The following is a 20,848-nucleotide window of genomic DNA, read 5'->3' as shown; positions in this document are numbered from 1 at the left end:
TGACGTCTTTCTGGACCTGGGCTGTCGGATTGAAGCTTTTGATGCTTATGAGGACAGGCAGAAGAGCATCAACATATACATGTTGTGAAACAAATTATTAATGTTAGTCTTAGTACACTTTATCTTGTCATCGTGGCCTTGAGTTTGCCTTAAGTTGACTCATTCTTACCTGTGTAGTGTCTGACACTACTTTGACACTGTCCATTTCTGCCTTTCTGGACCTGGGCTGTCTGACTGAAGCTTTTGATGCCTATGAGGACAGGCAAAACTTAAGGATATGATGCAATGTGTAAAAAGTAACTATTCTGTTCATAATAGAAAGACTGTCATGTATGTTATCTTAAAAATTACTTTAACAATGGCTGTAATACTCACTTTTTCTTTAGGAGAAGGCATAACTTCTGGGGTATGAAAGTACTTTGTTTTGTTTTCGGTCACACTCTTTTCTTGGCCCATTTTTCTTCAGAGTCTTCCAAACTGTGTTGTTTAACATTAAAACGCTTCTGTAACATTTTGTCTGGAAGGTCATGTTGCAGGATGTGTTCTCTGTACCTTCCCTGCAGTGAAGCATACATTTTTGGTAGGAATGTTGCTGGGCAATGGTGGAGTTTTTTTCTGTAAGATTTTGTCTTTGACAATACAGAACCAATTTTCAGCATGACAGTTCGTGTCATGTGTTTTCTGTAGGTCTTTGTCCTCTCTGATAGACTCTCTGTCTTTGAATCTTTTCAGATCACCAAGCATTATCCCTGACCAGAGTGGAAAAATCGGCATGTAGTCTTTGATCAGAATGTCCAGTATCTCTGGACAACAATATTTGTTGTTTTCCATTTCAGTTTCCTCCTCAGTCTCTTCAATAGACATGACCGCTTCGTGTATACTAGCAAACTCCTTGGTAAACGGTGACCTGGCCAATGTATTGACTCGTCAGTGTGCTTTGTCGCTACCTCCAACTCAACAATGTCTTTGAGGAGCAACAGAATGTTCCATGCATTGTCTCCTTCAGGTACTTTATGGCCAATAAGAAGTGGAAGGAGTCGAATTAGAGCCCAGTTCTCATGTACATTTCCACCTATGGTTCCTTCGGTAGAGAAGCCATTGGCAATAGGCCAAGGCTGGTCTGTGGAGTCATTAAAGCCATATGCTAATGTTTTGATAGCATGGTTTAGTGTTTCTAAGCTGAAATATTTCTTAGAAATGCGGTCTGAAATGCAGAGTGATAACTCAACTGGAACAATGCCTTCCAAAAAGTCCTGCAGGATGTCAGGCGGGTACCCATGAACAACATGAAAGTGCTCCAGGCTGTCTGTCAACACACATTCTCCTTTCACACCAAACCGTTTAGCTAAAGTGGGATCTTGACGTACCTCCTGTACGTGCTGGTTGTGACTTTCTTTGGTCCTGGGTTCAAAGGTGCCTGAAGAGACGTCTGTGTTTTGGATGTCACTCCTCATCGCCAAGCAAAGCCTGCAGAACTCGTCCACTGCAAAGCTCTCAAAGAATCGTGACTCAGCAGCCACATATACCACTCCCAGCTTCTCAACATATATGCCATGTTGCTCCAAATAAACAAGATCTTGGATGAGAGGATGGAATATTTTAGCATAGCCACATTCTGTTACATCAGAGGCTTTACATAAGAGAGCAAGCTGAAGTGTAGACTTGTATTTTGATGGCAGATTAGCTAGCACCCAATACACTGCAATCCTTTTGTTTCTTTCTTGATGTTCCTAAAGGGTTGGACACTTCAAAATCATCTGTGTAACGTCCAACAGCAATTTTAAACTCCTCTCCTTTAAGCAGGTTGTTTTCTTTACCGTTTGAACCATCTCTGTATGTACTGTACTCACGAGGCACATGCTTCTGTAGTGGAAGAGCTTTGTCTAAAATGTCTGCCCTGTTCAAGATTTTCTGCATTTAAAGGAACATATACGGCACTAGATTTTTTCTCTTTGCCAATAATGTACTCTACTGGTGTAACCACTGTAATATTCTTGCTCATATATGCTGCTCTCCTTTTGCTGTTTGATAAGGAGCCTTCCTTGCCACAAAATTGTATTATGACATTGCTGTCAGAGGCAGCCCTGACTAACTGTCTTTCAGTTGAATCATCTATGCCTGTGTATTGTTTTAGAATTTCTTTGACTGAATTATGCAGCAGTGGCTCGGGCAGGTCATATCTGTACAAGCTGTTGTATGACTAGGGTTGGGTATCGTTTGGGTTTTTTTCGATTCCGGTGCCAAACCGATACTTTTAAAACGGTTCCGGTGCCTAAACGGTGCCTGAACCGATACTTTTTTTTTTTTTAAAGGCCACCAAACGAGGTGGATGACATTAAATGGCTTTTTATTTATTTATTTATTATTTAAATTGAACCATTTATTAAAAGTTTAATGTATACTTAAATGTATGAATATAAATAAATACAAAACACAATTTACTTATTTACAAATTATAATTGACATATTTACAAATTCACAGTAAAACCTAAGCCACCCAACTACAACAAGCCTAATATAACTCTAAACAGTTACAGTAATAACAGCAGTCGTCTGTATTCTTGCTCTGCTACAAACCAGCTTCGAGCTTCAGCTTTATTTTGAAATATGATCATATTCTCTGGCTAAATATTTTTGAACGCATCGCCTTAATGTTTCCATGGTGACGCGTCATGTTTCTCACATGACACACAGCAGCCGCAATAGCGCTGACAGCTCAGCTGTATCGGGTTTATTTCGTTTTTTCTTTTTATTCAAAATATTCACAAACTTCTTAACTGTGTCACAAACTATCTGATGTTCAAATGTGTGAGTGAATGTGTGTTAGTTGATCTATAAAGCGCAATGGGCGGCGCCATGTTAGTTTGCGCCTCAGAATCGGATCTGTCGGATTTAACGTTAACGTTACAACACTTGAGATCATTCTCGTCTCACGAAATACATGAAAGTAAGTGACCAGTGAACTGGAAGAAGAATAGAGTAAACTATATAGTTACTATATAATGTGCATTTATCTGATGTGAATAAAACACGTAACGTTAGTCAAATTATAACCGTCTGAAAGGATTGTCATTGCCGCTTTCATAGACATCAGTGTGTGTTTTTTGCTAGTACTTATGAACATTTAAATGTCTGAAACCTGAAATAAACATGATGTCGTTGAAAACACTGAATAGTTGTCATGAGTTGTGATGTGACCAGCGCTGAGCGTCTGTCTCTGGCTCAGCCAAAGCGCGAAAGCACGTTTGAATTTTGGCACCGAAATGAGGAACCGAAATCTGCGTTCTGATTCGGTCCGGTACATACCGGTTATATAAGTACCGGTGCCATATTGGAACCGGGTTTCGGTACCCAACCCTATGTATGACCTCTTGTACGAAACTTTCAGGAATGTGAAGGACAGTTTGCATCTTTAAAAAACGAGCTGCAAGGTTGTTCTCAAACTGCTTCCCTAAATCATCAACTTCTTCATTGCTGGAATCCTCACTGTCCTCTAAATCAGGGGTTCCAAGGGGTCCCCAAAACATTTCAGAGGATAAAAAGTCAAAGCAAAAACGGATTAAGTCTACTAAACATAAATTTCTAAATGTTTCTCTCCTTTCTTGCCGTATATGTATTTTCCAGAATTGTATGTCTTTCCAGTGAGTTTCTCTCACTATAGTCCCCTTTATCTCGCTCACTGGGAGAATGTAAGGCAGGATTCTTAACGCAGTATGTAAGCTGCTTACACTAAATTTTTCAACTAAATATCCAAATAAATCTAATTATTAAACTAAATTAACCCTATAAACTAAATTACTGATCTAAAGCCAACGCTGTCACTGTATGATAATTGAAATGAACTGATGACATCACCGTTTTCTCCAGAATGGCTGTATGGCTGAATAACATTATGCTGCATTATTTTGCTGTTTAACACTGTAAAGCTGCTTTGAAACAATCTGCATTGTTAAAAGCGCTATATAAATTAAGTTGACTTGACTTGACATACATTTATTGTGAAAGTTGCTTATACAAATCATTTTTAATTGAACATGTTCTTCTTCAGGTTTATACATCCAACGTTAAGCATAGCCAATTTGATTTTGGAAACTATGTTGTATTTATGTCACATTTACTATTTATCCAACAGTTTTAATGTTTTTTCATACATAAAAATATATAGATGGATTTTAGGAAGGGGGGGTCCCACATAAAAGGTTCATCATATTTGGGGGTCCTTGGCATCATAAAGTTTGAAAACCCCTGCTCTAAATCAGGGGGGTCGTTTGGAGGCATATGTTCCCCCACAAGCTCTCTGTCTGCAACACGACAAGAGGCCATAACGGAGAAATTAATTTTGTTCATTTGTAAGGACATGAGAGCGATCAGTGTCGTGGATGGGGCAGGCTGGAGTTCTGTCAAGCAATGGAACCGAGGAACTGACTGAAGAGATATTGCATGAATGAAGGATAAATGCACTGCTTCCACTGGTTTGATTATTTACCGTTTCATGTCACGGAAAAGTTCCATGTTTTCCACAGCACAGCTCGCTCGGAGCGTTCAGTAATATGCTGTAAAACTTATATTAATATTTGTTTCAATCCCTGAATGAAGCCTGCTTTGGGACAAGAGTCGCGACCTTAAATTGCTTGCACAAAACTCTTGATCAGCCTCAAAATGTGTTTGTTCATTTAAACCGTTATGCGCAGAGAGCGAGAGAGAGTGAGGTCTGCGGTCTTTAGCCATTAGTTGATTTACTTGTTTTTGTGTAGTAATACGTTGTCAAATATGTTTAAACTTAAATAGACTACCTATATAAGTAGTTATGTCTCTTTGTATTAATTTGTCCTGTTATTGACGTAATGCGCGTCATTGATAAAATGCGCAACCAGATGTTCGAATAGTTCGAAAATTCGTGCTTTTTTTAGAGGGAATATTCGAACGTCATTTTTGAGCAATTTTGACAGCCCTATCCTATATATGGACACTGGACTCTGTGATTCACTTTTAAATGTGTACTGCACAGGTGAGTGAAAAAATCTGCTTCTGTGGAGGCCCCAGACAAATCACATAACTCACTGTGAAAGGTTACATGGCCAGTTTCACACAGTTGAGCATCGTGGGCTTTTGAGTGAAACTTAGTCAAGTGGACCGTAAGTACATTAATGGAGTTAAATGTGCACAAACAATCTTGATGTAAGCAAGGGAAGGGAACAGTTCTGCTGTAGCTTCCATGTTTTAACCTATAATGTTTTAATAGGTAACCCTGTTTATCACATATAAATTCACAAAACTTACACATCCACTGCATCTTCACAAGAACCTGTGAAAACAGAACATAAGAAAACATTTGGATTAACAAATCAGTCGCAGATACAGTTCAACTGTAAAAAGTTAATATCTGCTAATGACACCGTTTTTAAACAGTTTATGTTACTATACTGTAAATAGAAAGAAAAAAAATCACTCGTGAAACCTTAAGAAGCACATTTTTGAACTGTTGCCTTAATACAACAACGAGACATACGCTAGCGTTAGCCACAAACACGTGTAACATTCACACATGACTGACAGAAAAAACGTATGCCAACGTTGTAGCTAAACTGTGAACATACAAAAACACACTGGCTAACGTTATAAACTGTGACCTGACAGAAATGGCTAATTTAAATGTTAACGATATAGCTAACGTAAACTGTGAACCGACAGAGAGAGAAAAAAAATAAAAAAATCGACCGCCACATTAACACTACATAATTTTTTTTTTAGCGTTCATAACATCGGTCTGGTTTTTGGGTTATCAGTTTAGTCAGAAAGATGTGTAACAGATAACAAGACACTTAATACACTCACCGTTTCTTGTTGCTTCTAAAAATCAACGTTTATAGTGCAGTATCGACGAGCAGAATCTCAAACAGCACGCTCTCTGCTCACTGTCAATAATGTTTCAATAAGTGTATAATCAATATATGTTTCCCTTTCCTTACAGAAGCATAACATACCGAGTTATCTCAGCTAAACATGATCATTGCACTCAATATTTCGTCTGATTAGTGCAAACAACTAATATTTAGTAATGACCACTTAAAATGTTTCATTCACACAAAATCCAGGTTTACAGTGCAGGATTCATATTTAAACGGTCTTTTTCTGATTAATATTCACAGACACTAACAGAATAAACTAACCTCACAATCCTCGGCTGGATCAGTTACTCTTAGAAATAAACAGCTTTTCTTCTGAGGTAAATTATTCCTCACCGCGTCTCAAAATCTTGATGTGTTTATTCGAGTTGATGTGGGCGTTGACTCTGTTCACATGGGTCGCATCAGTATTTGACTTTCGAAAGAACGCGCGCTCCGTGGGCGTGGCCGCATTAACACTAATGAAGAGGCTCGCAAACGACTGACATCTCTCTCTTTTCAAACGGATTACTTAAACAAAGAATATTTGTTTTTGATTTGATTTACATTACTTAAAGGTCCCATGGCATGGCATTTTTCTATTATTTTATAGTGTTTCCTGAGGTGTACTTATATTGTTAGTATGACTTTTACATCATAAAATGTCATAATTTAGAAATAAAAGGCATTTTTTCTATACTGCTGTTTGCCCTGTGGCTGAATGCCCTGCATCAAGAGGCGTGTCTGCTGTGAGACTTCAGTAAAAACGCCCACTGTTGTGATTGGCTGACATCTTTGCATTTTAAATGAGCGGAGGGGGCGTGGTTTAACGAGGTCTAAAACGCACGAGCTGCTGCCAGAGAGATGAATGGACCTGTGTTCACTTCACATCAGTTCTCTCAGCATGTCTGAACTGTTATAGTTACAGCATATACTTCAGGTTATTAGTCTATTTCTAGTCGGAGGGACTGTCACTCATGTCAGAAAGTTAGTAACTTTAGTAAATTATGGATCAGCGCTGACTGGAGACGCGAACCGTTTAGAACGATTCAGTCCGATTTGGTGAACTGATTCGGTTCACTAAAAAGAACTGGTTCAAAAGAAAGATCGTTCGCGAACCGGACATCACTAATGTACCAGAGACGGAGCTCAGCGATCGCTAACAAAGTTATTTATAGTAACTACTGAGCTATGAGAGCGCTGTCAGTCAGCGCGAGTTTATTGTGTTTGTATCTGAGAGTTCTGAATAAACACGAGTCCCAGTCACGCCGAGTCCTCTTCATCATTATTACCAACTTTGTAACACATGCAAAGTACCAGAGATGAACGAGTTAGTAAGTGTTGATTATAGTATTATTTTTAAAATAAAATAAAACGCGCGTTGAGTACACAGCGCAAACAAAGACACAACAGCAGTAATCGAATGTAATCCAGTTTATTGTGGGGCTAGGCTGGCTAGCCGGATACCCTCACGCTTACCCCCCTTCTGCTTAATCTCACGCCGCGTTTGGCTCCTCCGCTGTGGGCCAGATGCAGTACTGGGGGTCGGGGATGATGAAGGCCACCGGCCAGTGCAGCCCGAGCTTCGGCGTGTGTGAAGTTTATCTCTAAAGATCTGCCGATGTTGAGCAGAAACTCATGACTGTATGCACATTTTAGAACCGATAGACGCGACGAGGACGTACAAAAACACTGACTCACAAGATAGAAAACACTGTTCTGTCTGGAGAGAGAGAAGCCGCAGCGTGTGCACGAATAATAAATAATTAGCTACACATCAGAAATCATTGATCACAGATCAGAAGGAACTGAAAAAAGACTTCTGTTTTCATTTGTACATCCAAACACTGAGAAACTGCCAGCGTTCACTCGTTCACAAGCCATGATCTCTCGAGCGTTTGCATGGGCGTGGCAGATTCTCTGGGCGGAGGAAAGGGAGGAAACCGTTCCTGCTTGGACGTCAAACCAGGAGACTTCAGGATTGGCTCGTCTGGCCTGTCATTTTCTCAAAGGCAGAGAAAGACAGCCAGAACTCGGTTTTACACCGATCAACATTTCTATCCACTTGGGGACAATATTCAGGCTTGGGGAACTCATATTAATGTTGAAAACATCATAAAATGAAAATTTAATGCCATGGGACCTTTAAAACTTTATATTAAAGTCCCTGTAAAGGCAATTCTGAGATTTGTTTCTAAACACATTATAAATGTTAGAAATGTATTGCTGAAACACATTACAAAGACTGTAAACTATGAAGTACTGATTTCAGAAGTTAGACCGTTAAACAGTTTTTCACCGTTGCTGTGTTCAGGATTTTCTGGGCGGGGCTAAAACGGTGGCTCGATGACGCACTGGAGCCACCGAGCCTGGCTCCTCCCCTAACACGATCATAACTAGAGCACATTCGCATCAGTTCGATCGCGAGTTACTGTTAGTACTGTTAGTTACTATAGTCAACAACTTGCATAACAGCTTACAAAACAAAAACGATGAAGAAGTGGATTAATTTTGTGAACAGCAACCTTGATGGAGAGCTGAGGATCATCACCTACACCTACCTCAACTTTACACCGGATCGTTTTACAAACTTTCACCGGAGACAACTGGGATTCACTGATAATCCGCTGCAGAACCGACTATCCCCCGCCAAGGCCTTCATCCTCCCGTCCCACCGACATCGGGTGCGTCGTGATCAGTGAGTGTTGTCTTGTGTGCTACTGCCGCTTTCCCGCGAGTGGGCCTGGTTTCGGCGCCGACAGCGGACACACCCCCAGCGTTTGAGAGCAGAGACTGCTGCTAATTTTTTCAGGTTTTTGATAAGCTATTTTATTTACTTCCCGGATTTTTTTATGATTCAAATTTGGCTGGGTGGTTAATAACACATTTATCTGTGGTGTGAGGAACTCAAAACACATGTTTAGTTTTGACTTTACAGGGACTTTAACTCAGTTTTGTGAAATGGGGGCGAGAGACGGACTAGGAGGATAACGCAACAAAATCGGATGAGCCACCGCCAGTGTCAAAGATAAAACGATTTACAACCTACAACTCAGACTGGGCGAAAAGAGAAAACTTTTCTGAATGAGTAAGGCCCTCCCCCAAGGAGACCCATTCTCCGCTACCTGTGTTTTGTGTCCTGCCAAAATTTCAGTTAAATATGAAGGAAAAATAGCGCTGGAAAATCATGCAAAAACAAAGAAGCACCCGAGTTTTGCATTAAGCAAACGCAAAAATCTATAGCCATTGCAACGTTTATGACAAAGAAAGGGAGTCCTACAACTGTTAACATAGTATATTTGCAAATATGGGTTGAACCATCGCGTGAATTATTTGCGCGTCAAAATCGCGTTCAGTGTGAAAGGGCCTTTAGTTTGTAGGCTGCTAAGCTAGCTAGTGCAGTGTAGTTTGACTTTTAGCTGCTACTTAATGCTAGATAAAGTTTTCCTACACATTCAGAGGGAACTACGATATAACTAAACATTAAATTACCATACCTCTCAATCGACTGATTCCAGCGTTTTTGTCGTTGCTGTGTGACCGTCCTCCTGTTTGTTTCACGGACCAGCAGCAGTAGGTGCTCATCTCATCTCATGACCTGCACGGCCAAACGTCCGCTGAGCAGAAATCAGCTCTAACAGTCTCAGTACGACCATTTGTCACGTTTAACACAAAGGAAAACTGGTGCGAGGACTCAAGTGCAGGAGAATAGAAATTTATTATAAAATAAAACATAAACTCAAAACAAAACCCACGAGGGGGAAAAAAAACATAACATAACAGAAAACTGAACATACCAGGGAATCACAGGGAACGGAGGACGTAGACATTACAACGTAACCACAAAGACTATGAGCACATGGGAACTATATAAAGGGGAAGAAATCAGGAGGGAACAGGTGGAAGAAATCAAACACTAATCAGATAACAAGGGGGAGGGATCAGACAAAGACACGAGCCCAGCCCAAAACAACAACACACCACATGTGCTTCACAAGACAGGACAGACATGTGACATTACCCCCTCCTTAAGGAGCGGCTACCAGACGCTCCACCAGAACAGGGCGGGACCGGGAGGACAAACCAGGGCGGAGCGGGAGGGACAGACCAGGGCGGGGCGGGGAAGACAGACCAGAGAGGGAAGGGGGAAACAAAAAGTTCAGGCGGCCGGGGCGGCCCGCGGAGTTCAGGCGGCCGGGACGGCCTGCAGAGTTCAGGCGGCCAGGGTGGCCCGCAGAGTTCAGGCGACCGGGGCGGCCCGCGGAGTTCAGGCGACCGGGGCGGCCCGCGGAGTTCAGGCGACCGGGGCGGCCCGCGGAGTTCAGGCGACCCGCAGAGTTCAGGCGACCGGGGCGGCCCGCAGAGTTCAGTCGGCCGGGGCGGCCCGCAGAGTTCGGGAGGCCAGGGCGGCGCGCAGAGTTCGGGAGGCCAGGGCGGCCCGCCGAGTTCGGGAGGCCCGGACACGGCAGGAACCGCCGGGATGGTCTCTGGCCTTGGGTCCACCGGAACTGGGTCCGCCGGAGCAGGGACCGCCGGAGCTGGGTCCGCCGGAGCAGGGACCACCGGAACTGGGTCCGCCGGAGCAGGGACCACCGGAGCAGGGACCACCGGAGCAGGGACCACCGGAACAGGGTCCACCGGAGCAGGGACCACCGGAGCAGGGACCACCGGAGCAGGGTCCACCGGAACTGGGACCACGCCAGGGGAAACCCTGTGCTCCTCCCAGGCACGCAGGACTGCCGCCATGAAGAACCCCATCACAGCCCTCCAGGCTGTGTCAGGACTCGGGACCACCGGAGCAGGGTCCACCGGAGCAGGGACCACCGGAGCAGGGACCACCGGAGCAGGGACCACCGGAGCAGGGACCACCGGAGCAGGGTCCACCGGAGCAGGGTCCACCGGAGCAGGGACCACCGGAGCAGGGACCACCGGAGCAGGGACCACCGGAGCAGGGTCCACCGGAGCAGGGACCACCGGAGCAGGGACCACCGGAGCAGGGACCACCGGAGCAGGGACCACCGGAGCAGGGTCCACCGGAGCAGGGACCACCGGAGCAGGGACCACCGGAACTGGGACCACCGGAGCAGGGACCACCAGAGCAGGGACCACCGGCACAGGGACCACCGGCACAGGGACTGGAACTGGCACCACCGGCTCAGGCACTGGAACTGGCACCACCGGCTCGGGAACTGGCACCACCGGTTCAGGGACCACTGGAACACGGACCACCGGAACAGGGATCACCGGAACACGGTCCACCGGAATACGGACCACCGGAACAGGGACCACCCAACCTGGCATGGAGGGAACCTTTCTCCTCCTCCTCCGTTTACGTACCACTGGCCTCGGATCCACCGTAACTGGGGCTCCCGGAACACGATCCACCGGAACAGGGAGCCTATTGGCCTCCTCAGTGAGACGAGCCCACCACGCAAAGCACTCCAAAATGTTCATACGTGGTGGGACTGTTTCCTGCTGAGTCCTCTGCATGGTGGTTACGTTCTGTCACGTTTAACACAAAGGAAAACTGGTGCGAGGACTCAAGTGCAGGAGAATAGAAATTTATTATAAAATAAAACAAACTCAAAACAAAACCCACGAGGGGGGAAAAAAAACATAACATAACATAACAGAAAACTGAACATACCAGGGAATCACAGGGAACAGCGGACGTAGACATTACAACGTAACCACAAAGACTATGAGCACATGGGAACTATATAAAGGGGAAGAAATCAGGAGGGAACAGGTGGAAGAAATCAAACACTAATCAGATAACAAGGGGGAGGGATCAGACAAAGACACGAGCACAGCCCAAAACAACAACACACCACACCATGTGCTTCACAAGACAGGACAGACATGTGACACCATTACGGTGTTAGTTAAAACTGTAAAACTGGCCCTTAATCAGTTGATCAGCCGTCATCGTTGATTGACAGCATTTCTTGTTTCTTGTGTTGACCAACTTGACCAACTACCTATCAGATCTGGGGTGGCCAATGAGCTTTCAGGGGTGGCACCGGCCCACCCCCCAGAATCGCCATTGTGGAGCAGGACAGGTAGCTCGCATCCATCCTTTCCTGGGTCAGGAAGGTGCTGTAGGGACTTTGGCACTACATGTGGCTTAACAGGGTCAATATAATAATGGTAGTACTCCTCCATCCCAGAAAGACAAACAGCCTTGCTGTAAACTCTGAAGCAGGGGCGACAGGTCGGAAAGCATGGGCTCATGTGCACAAGGACTCGCAGAGCCAAAACTAGTACGTATACCTGACATTCCTCTCTCCCCACTGATGCACTTGTCGAGTGCCACCCTCTTAGCTGCACCAGAGGAGAAGTCAATCTTGTAGCCCACCTCTGCTTGAACCTTGTCAATACTAGCGGGTATCATCCAGTAGGCTGGGACATCAGTGACAGTCTTGGTCCCCCGTATCCGAACTGCTGTTTCAATTTTAAACAGGAGAGCCCCAACATGTGTGCAAGATTCTGCTATGCCAGCCATGCATGTGCAGTGCAAACTTTCCACTTGGCCACTGGAGCTGAGGATCACCCATGGCATGAGCGGATGTTCATTAAGGCGAGATAGATAGATATGCATATAGATAGATAGACACGCACATAGATAGATAGATAGATAGATAGATAGATAGATAGATAGATAGATAGATAGATAGATAGACAGATGATAGCTTAATGGAAGGAAAGCTGTCATGACTAAATGTGCTGCTGATGAACAAGAAGTTTATAGTGGTGACAGAAGGTGTGTGTGTTTGTTACATACCTTTGTGCGAACAACCGTTTTCTGCTCGTTGACGTGGAAAATCTGCAGGTCCTGCACCCACTCATTTGTAAACTGCAGGTGGGCCTCTAGTGATTTGTAGTTTCTAAATTGCTCAAATGTGTATGTACTGACACCACAAACAAGGTAAGAAAACACATCTGGGAATGCAACGTGCGGTAACTCGTTTAAATCGTCTGACCACACTTTGTGTTCGTATGGATCAAGCCCGTTAATTGTCTTGATTTTTTCAAGAAATCTAGCGACAACCAATTCACCCACCTTTCCATCCCTTTGAGGGCACAGTACAAGACCCCTCCTCTGAAAACATTCAAAAAGCAAAAGAAGGGAAGCTAAAGGTTCATCTTCCCTGGCTTACTCACAGGAAAAAAAACTGTGGATCCTGACAGCCACCCATTGACCAGTTCCTCCGAGCACTATTGCCTGTGTGATGTTTTCCACCAAAACAATAGTAAAGATAAGAGAGATGTGCTGTGCACTATTGGTCTTTTACCAGATGTAAAGAGAAACAATTACTTCATGAATATGTTAAGACCATCTGCGCACATATTTCTTGCTCGAAACATTCTTCACCACCGGAACCTTCCACGGAATGGGAAGAAGTTGGAACAATTCAAGAAATTGTTCAGTGGCAATCATAATTTGCGAATATATTACAGTGGAAAGGTCATACTTGGTAATGTATAAATATTTTATTAATGTGCTGCATGTGAATAGACCATTCAAATTGATATATTGTACTAACTATGTCTTTATAACACATGCATAGCAGCAGAACTAAATGTGGGACCAAATTATTCAAAGACAACCCAAACGTTGAATACAACTCTGAATGAGACAGAAATGCATACAGGTTGAGGTTGTTCTTTAACTCATTGAAGTTTGTGATTTTGCTTCACTTTAAGTGATTTGTTGCAGTGTGACCCTAAATGTTGTCCAAATCTTGTGGTAACAAGCCTAAACAAGGTTAAAGCAAGCAAAACATTTTGGGGAACCATGCCAAATGAGGGGCAAAAGCAGTTGGTAAGTTAATTTTAGGGATTTTCTTTACAAAAGTGTTCATCCGCCTGAGCATTTATGGATCTTTATCTGTATGTTAGCTAAACAATGCTTTGGATGTCCGAAAGAGGAAATACGAGCTATTGGCAACTGTATATAACACAACCCTGAAACAATCAGACCTGCTGGGACTGGAAAAAGACGTTGAGGGAACGGTACGCAGTTCAAAGACACATTTGAAGATAGCAATTAATGGTGAATATTGAATATTTATATTGAGTTTCTAAGTTTGATTTAATGCAGGTTCTCAACTGTGCCTATATTTTGATGACAGTATTTACTGTTACCAATTTACCTCTGGTTTACTATAGCCAAATATCAATAAATGGTTTACATGATCAATCTGGAATGTAAGGTTAACTTGAAATCTAACTTCAGATATTGTAACACTGTATGAATGTTGGATATTAGAATTGTATAAATATACTTAAACCTTCTTGTATTTGCAGATGCAGACATATAATAGGAAAACAGCCCGAGCGGTTTATGGTTCAGAGGTTTTAAGACAAGCTCTTAAAAGCATTGAAAATGGACAATCATTTCGAGGAGCATCTGGCACATTCAACATACCTCGTAAGACATTATACCGTCACACTAAGGAAAAAGTGACATGCCCTGGAGAAGGAAGTATGGGGAAGTCCCCTGTGTTTTTAAAAGCATGTGAAGATGAACTGACTCCACGTATTCAGGAGATGGAAAAAGCTTTGTTTGGTTTAACACCATTGGATGATCGGAAGTTGACCTTTGACTTTGCGGAGCACAGCAATCTTGATCATCCCTTTAATAAACGCCACCCTCAAATTTCAATAAGAGAAGCTCACCATACAAGCCTGTCACGGGCTGTGGGCTTCAATAGAGTAAAGGTCAATAAGTTCTTTGGAAGGCCCTGTTGATGTTGACATGCACAGAGTCAAACTAACTTGAAAAAAGTTAAACAATTTCCAATGATTTTACTGTTACTTATTCAAATGAATATTGGTACTGTAATATCATTGACACAGTATTCACGCCAAGGCCCAGGATATATGATTTGTGCTGTGTTTCTGTGATGACAAAAGACAGACCATAACTTTAAAAACAGTTACTGCACTGCATCAAACAAAACAATACAAGATAACTGAAATGTGGGGCAGAAGCAGAACTTCCCATAAGTATTATATGACCATTTTCATTGACACTGCAAAAAAAAGTGATCTGTAAAAATAATTAGATCCTAACTCCAAGACCCTTTAAATATGTCTACTAAAAATAAAGTCAGATGAACAAGTCACATAAAAACACACATGGTTCGTAGTACTACTTTTCATTACAGGTCTGATGAAAAAATACGGGCAAGAAAGAGACAAATGAGGCATATTGAAAATAATGAATGAGACATTTAACAAGAAATGTTTTCTTCTCTTACCATAGATTCTGTCTCTTATTTGCAGTTGCTTTAGTACAGTTGTAAACAAGGCCCTGTTCAGACAGGCACAAATTGCATTACATGGCAGTAAGTTTGTTAAAGTTTAAATGTGTGCAAGTGGAAAGAAATATTTATTTTTAAGTCACTGAAATAAGGCCATAAAAGACTGAATATTTGTTCACGAGACTTTTGAAAACTGGATCACATGGGCTAGAATTTTTGCTTCAAGATGATGTAAAAATCACTCTGGCCACTCATTCACATAAAACAATATACTGATTTAAAATGTGTAGTAGTAGTTGTAGTAGTAGTATATTGTTATATTTTTTCTTAAATACTCTATTTTTAATAATAAAAATGTCATTGTAATAGTAATATTTCTTATTTAGTTTAATATTTTTTATTTAGCAACAATAATAATCATAATTATTATTAGTCATATTAATAATAAACACAAAATGTTATACACACACTTTTCATTAGTAAAAAAAAAAACCGCATTCAAATCGCAATTTTAACCAGAATAATTGCAATTAGATATTTTCCCCAAATGGTGCAGCCCTAATACTTGGTGTCGCCCCTGGGGGTGATCGGTCTAGTAAGTGGCAACACACAGCCAGAGCCAGCTCTCCCTATAAGCGAACTAAGCGGCTGCTTAGAGCCCCGCCGCCACTAGGGGGCCCCTAACTACAGATTGTTTTATCACGCAAGACGCTCAATTCGCGTCATTCACACCGCGCGTAAAGCGCCTTCCGCGCCGCGGGACCTCCAGACGCTCGTCAACGCGCCTTTCCATTGACTTAACATTGAAATCAAATCACTCGCGCCAGACACTCTATTTGCTTTGGTGTGAACGCAGCATAACGTTAGCTGTCCGTCGATTATGCTGAATCAACATTGCTTGCGCTATGGTCCAGCCGTCGGCCACAGCTCTGGGCTACAGACCGCGGAGAGACAGACCCACCTCCTATGAATGTATTTTCTTTTTAATAGTTAACGTTACATGACCTACACTAGTTCTGGGAAAGAAAAAAACGAAAAACCTTTGTCTCAATAGACGCTTATTATAATAAAAAATAGTTTAATTATTGAACATTCGAGAGAAAGAAAGTAAAAAGGAAGAGAAAGAGCAATCATTTGACAGTCAAAATCAAAATTAAGTTTAAAATAAAGCGGTTAAATACAAGCTTTTTCTTATGGTCTTAACTGAATAGGCAATTAAAGATTATTAATAAATATTAATCTATATACTATTATGAAATATTTTATATATTGTTAAGCTAAATCGCCCAGACCATTTAAACCTAAAGAAAACACAGTGTCCTCTCTGAAACATTATTGAATGATGATCGATACAAGACAAGCAAAAAAGCAAAATGGATTTGTGGTAAATTTTAGTAAAGAACACTGTAAAAAAAAAGCAGGTCCCCAATTGAACATTTTCTAGTGAGCGATCATATCTAAATTTTTCAGTTGGCCAAATTGAATTAATGTGAATTGATGCAATTTAATTCAAGAAATTAAATTTGGCCAACTGAAAATTTTAGATGTGATCGCTCACTAGAAAATTTTCAATTGGGCACCTGATTCACCTGATTTTTTTTTTACAGTGAATGTATTACTGTATGTAATCATAAAAGGTAAAAAATATCTCACTCCATGCTGTGAAGGTTTAAAATATGAACAGTATGTAAGAGTTAATCAACCAATAATTAAATAATATAATTTAACATTGGATTTCTTTTAATTTACCCTTAACATAATTGTAAAAAACAAAATGTCACTTTCTCAGGAGGAGCCATTCTTAAATATTTTGGTGGTTGTGGAGAAACATTTCATGAGGCTGACACCAGAGATGACACAAGTAATATTTCCCACTGCCTTTCTTTTGAATAGTTTTGTGCTAAACTTCAACATAGCTAATTTTCCTCTTGCCAATAAAAAATTTAGTTTTATAATCATAATTTACTATGTTGTCTAATTGTACTTTAATATTAATTTAAAATTAATGTGTTTTATCTACTCTGCATACTGTATTTATTATTAATTATATTGTAATCTCAACAGCTGGAGGAGGTGACTCTACTGCTGCTTCAGTAGAGCATAGCGAGCCGCATACCACTATGGCTAATGTTGTAAGTTAGCTATATATTGTTAATGCTAAATTATTCATATTTATTTGTTTACAACAAATTGACCTTATGTATGAAAGAAATTTGCAAATCTGTAATCTTAACTTTTACTGTTTCAGTGAGTGTACTTTAATAAGCAGTAAAATAATTGTAGGCAATCATGTTAAAAGATATACAGATGAAATGTGTAAGTGTTAGATTGTATACAGTTGCTGGTTTGCGGTGCAATACTCCATTATTCACTGCAAGGCAGGGCCCCAAAATTATCCTGCTTAGGGCCCCCAGATTTACAGAGCCGGCCCTGCACACAGCTATAACGACAGTTTGCTCACACAAACAGTCACTCTAACGTTACTCTAGTGCGCGCGATTGGATCTCATTTGCGGGCATCAAGGAGCCGCTATCAATATGCGGGAGACTCCCAGAACTTCCGGGACAGTTGGGATGTCTGGATAAAGATATAAAGGCATAACAAGGAAAATGTCCTTGCGTTTGGCGCGCCCCACCTGTCACGTCTCTATTCCCCACACTTTGAGAACCACTGAAATAGCGGCGGCGCTGACGCAACAACAATTGAAATATCTGCTAACGTTTAACGTTAGCTACCTTTATGGCCCATCAACACTTCCAACACTGGCTATAAATAACCTGATACTAAATGCATGGCGCATTGTTACTTTGTCTGGCCTTATTTAACAGGCAATATCATTCTAGCAATGTGAAATAAATAACTTTACGTTAACCTACAGAGAGCCATTTATTGCCAAGTAACGTTCAATATTGAAATACGGTTCTGTACCTCACCATTTCCTTTTCAAAACTCGATGTAGGCCAACAGTTAACGTTAATGTAAATTTAAAGTTATCTCTATGTTCACACTAGCTAACGTTAGGAGACTAATGTTAGCTTCTACTGATTAACGTTAGCTAACTTAACAGTTTACGCCATTAACGCTAATTCCAAACATAACCGAGTTAACATTACACTCATTACAAACTTAGCTTATACATATCTAAAGATTTTTTATTATTATTATCAGCTCGCCGAGAAATGTAAATGCCACAAAATAATACAAAAATACTTACATCGGTCTCCATGTCTGACTGCATCGTTGTTCCACCGCATAGTGAGTGGAAAAGGGCGGACGGAAACAGCGTTTCAAAAAGACTACGTTGATGTGATTGGGCGACACAGAAACAGCCGTTAATCTCGTAAATTCTGTATAAAATAGGTAATAATATATTTGTTTTCGTCATGATTTGTATTAATTGTAGAGCGTTTCGTATCTACCAGATAAAATATGTACATTTATTTCCTCTACCAACACAAATGTTTTCCCATCAGTAAATAACATGGTGTCAACTTATCCAGAGCGGAGAAAAAAAAATTACACATTGTGTGCTAAAATCTACACAACATGTGTCAAAATGCTATCTACACAGTCACACGTGTTGTTTTTTCAACACTCTTTTTGCAGTGTGTACTGTCGTTTGTCAAATTCGTTGGTCCATAAATTCATAACGCTACAGTAAAAATCTTTGAAAATTTGAATGATGATATTCAAGCACGATGGGTATAAAGCACCAGTGAAATTTTTTACTTCCCCAAATGGGTCCACAATGTGATGGCTCTTCTAACTGCATTGTCAGATTGGGTCCATAACATCAAAATGGTACAGTAACCATAATGCAATGGCTCTTTCAAGTCAATTTAATTAATCAATTAAATCAGAAAGTAAATATCATATATCCATTTAAGCAAAATTAGTTTGCATTTCAAAGCAACGATAACATGATTATACATTTTGTATTTCATCCATATTTGATGTTCTGGAGACCTTGCAGGGGTAGGTGTCATCTGGTGTTGGTTCATCTGAAGTCTTCAGAGGCTGGATCCAAGCTGGAGCTGGCATTAATCTCTAGTTACCCTACCTTTTATTGATTTATTAATGCATTCAAAGAAGAATGATGTAATTATATTTTATGTACATTTGTATTTTTTACAGTCATCTTCACTGATATTTCTGAGTTAATTACTTTTTAAAATAGTTTATTAATCATTTCTGAAAATAGACACAATAGTGTCAAAAGTGTGAATAAGAGAAAAACCACATGGTCCCTAAATTGAGCTCATGGCATGTACAATAATTAAAGAATAGACATACTGTAATTATATTGTATGTGCCTTAATATTTTTACAGTCAATCTTCGCTAATATATTATTCTTTTATTCTGAAAACGGACACAAAAGCAACACAATCCCTTTAAAAGCTTGAAAAAGAGAAAAAACGCACGGTTCCCAAGTTTAGCGTGAATAAGAAGCCAAAGACGCGGAAGCGTCGCATCTTTTATGGTGGACCGGATAGCGTCAATAAGAAGCTGCGAATAAGAAGCTGAATTCAGCCTCGTGATTAAACGTGTGAATGTGAATTACAGACAATGATCGCAAATCAGAGATGAAGATTTAACGAAAAACTTAGTTCTTGTCGAGCTAGTTCAATGCATGTAGGATATAAGTTGTCAGATTTAGATTTCTCCTGATAAAAAATGAAATAAATGTACTCCCAGTCAGATAAACAGCAGATTTACAGTTATGATGATGGAGACACGATGAAACTTCACGAGGTTGAAAGCAAATGGCGGCATCTAGAGGAACATCTGTGGCGCTGCAGAACTCAGCATATTTAGATTTTTTTCTAAAACGGTCTCATTTTACAGAAAACACAAAATTTTAACCCAGTGGTGAAATATTGCATATATTATATTGTATTTATTCACAATTTTATGAGAAACATAGATAAAAAGTCATATTGTGATTTATTTTTTTATGAATTTGTTATTTGAAAATCTATAACTTTTAATCTGTTTGGTCTATTTCCCTTCAGAAAGTTTCTGTGGATTCCACTAGGTGTCAGTAAACAGGGAGGAAAAGAATTTTCTTGATATCTCCTTCCAAAAAAAAAAAAGTTATTGATATGAATCAGTGCAAACTATCTAATAACTCCTACTCATCTGCATTGATTTGAACCTGCCGCTGTGAAATCGAAAAGAAGGCTCCGCCTCCTCAACTTTGTAAAGGGAGAGCTCGGGCTCTGATTGGTCTAGAAGCATGTCTATAGACAGCTGAGATACTCAGCTTTTTTGACGTATGACACAATACGTGATGACGTCATCTAACATCACAGCTAACAAAGACGATCAAAACTAAGGATAATATGAGTAGGCTATTTGTCTGCATCACATGTTTTGATCTGGACATCGGTGACATATTACAGTGTGGTTTGGCCATGCTTGCTCACAGACATGTGAAAATGGTCTCATTTTGAAGAAAACAACCTAAGGAACGAGCTGATATAGCGTTTGAGGGTAGTAGCAGGAATATGACTCAAGTGTTTGCTTGTTCAAAGGAGTCATTTCCATCTTCGTGATTCTTTTGATAATAACGTTACTGTAAAGTGCTGGATCGGTGAAATCGGTGAAACTGCACAGTTATATTCTTGAGGGTGAGAGCTTTCATTTGATATATGACTTGACTATTTTTGGTGAGTTTGTGTGATATAAATATG

Source organism: Gobio gobio, assembly GCF_949357685.1.
Source record: "Gobio gobio genome assembly, chromosome: 21".
NCBI classification, from domain to species: Eukaryota; Metazoa; Chordata; class Actinopteri; order Cypriniformes; family Gobionidae; genus Gobio; species Gobio gobio.
This window is presented reverse-complemented; position numbering follows the sequence as displayed.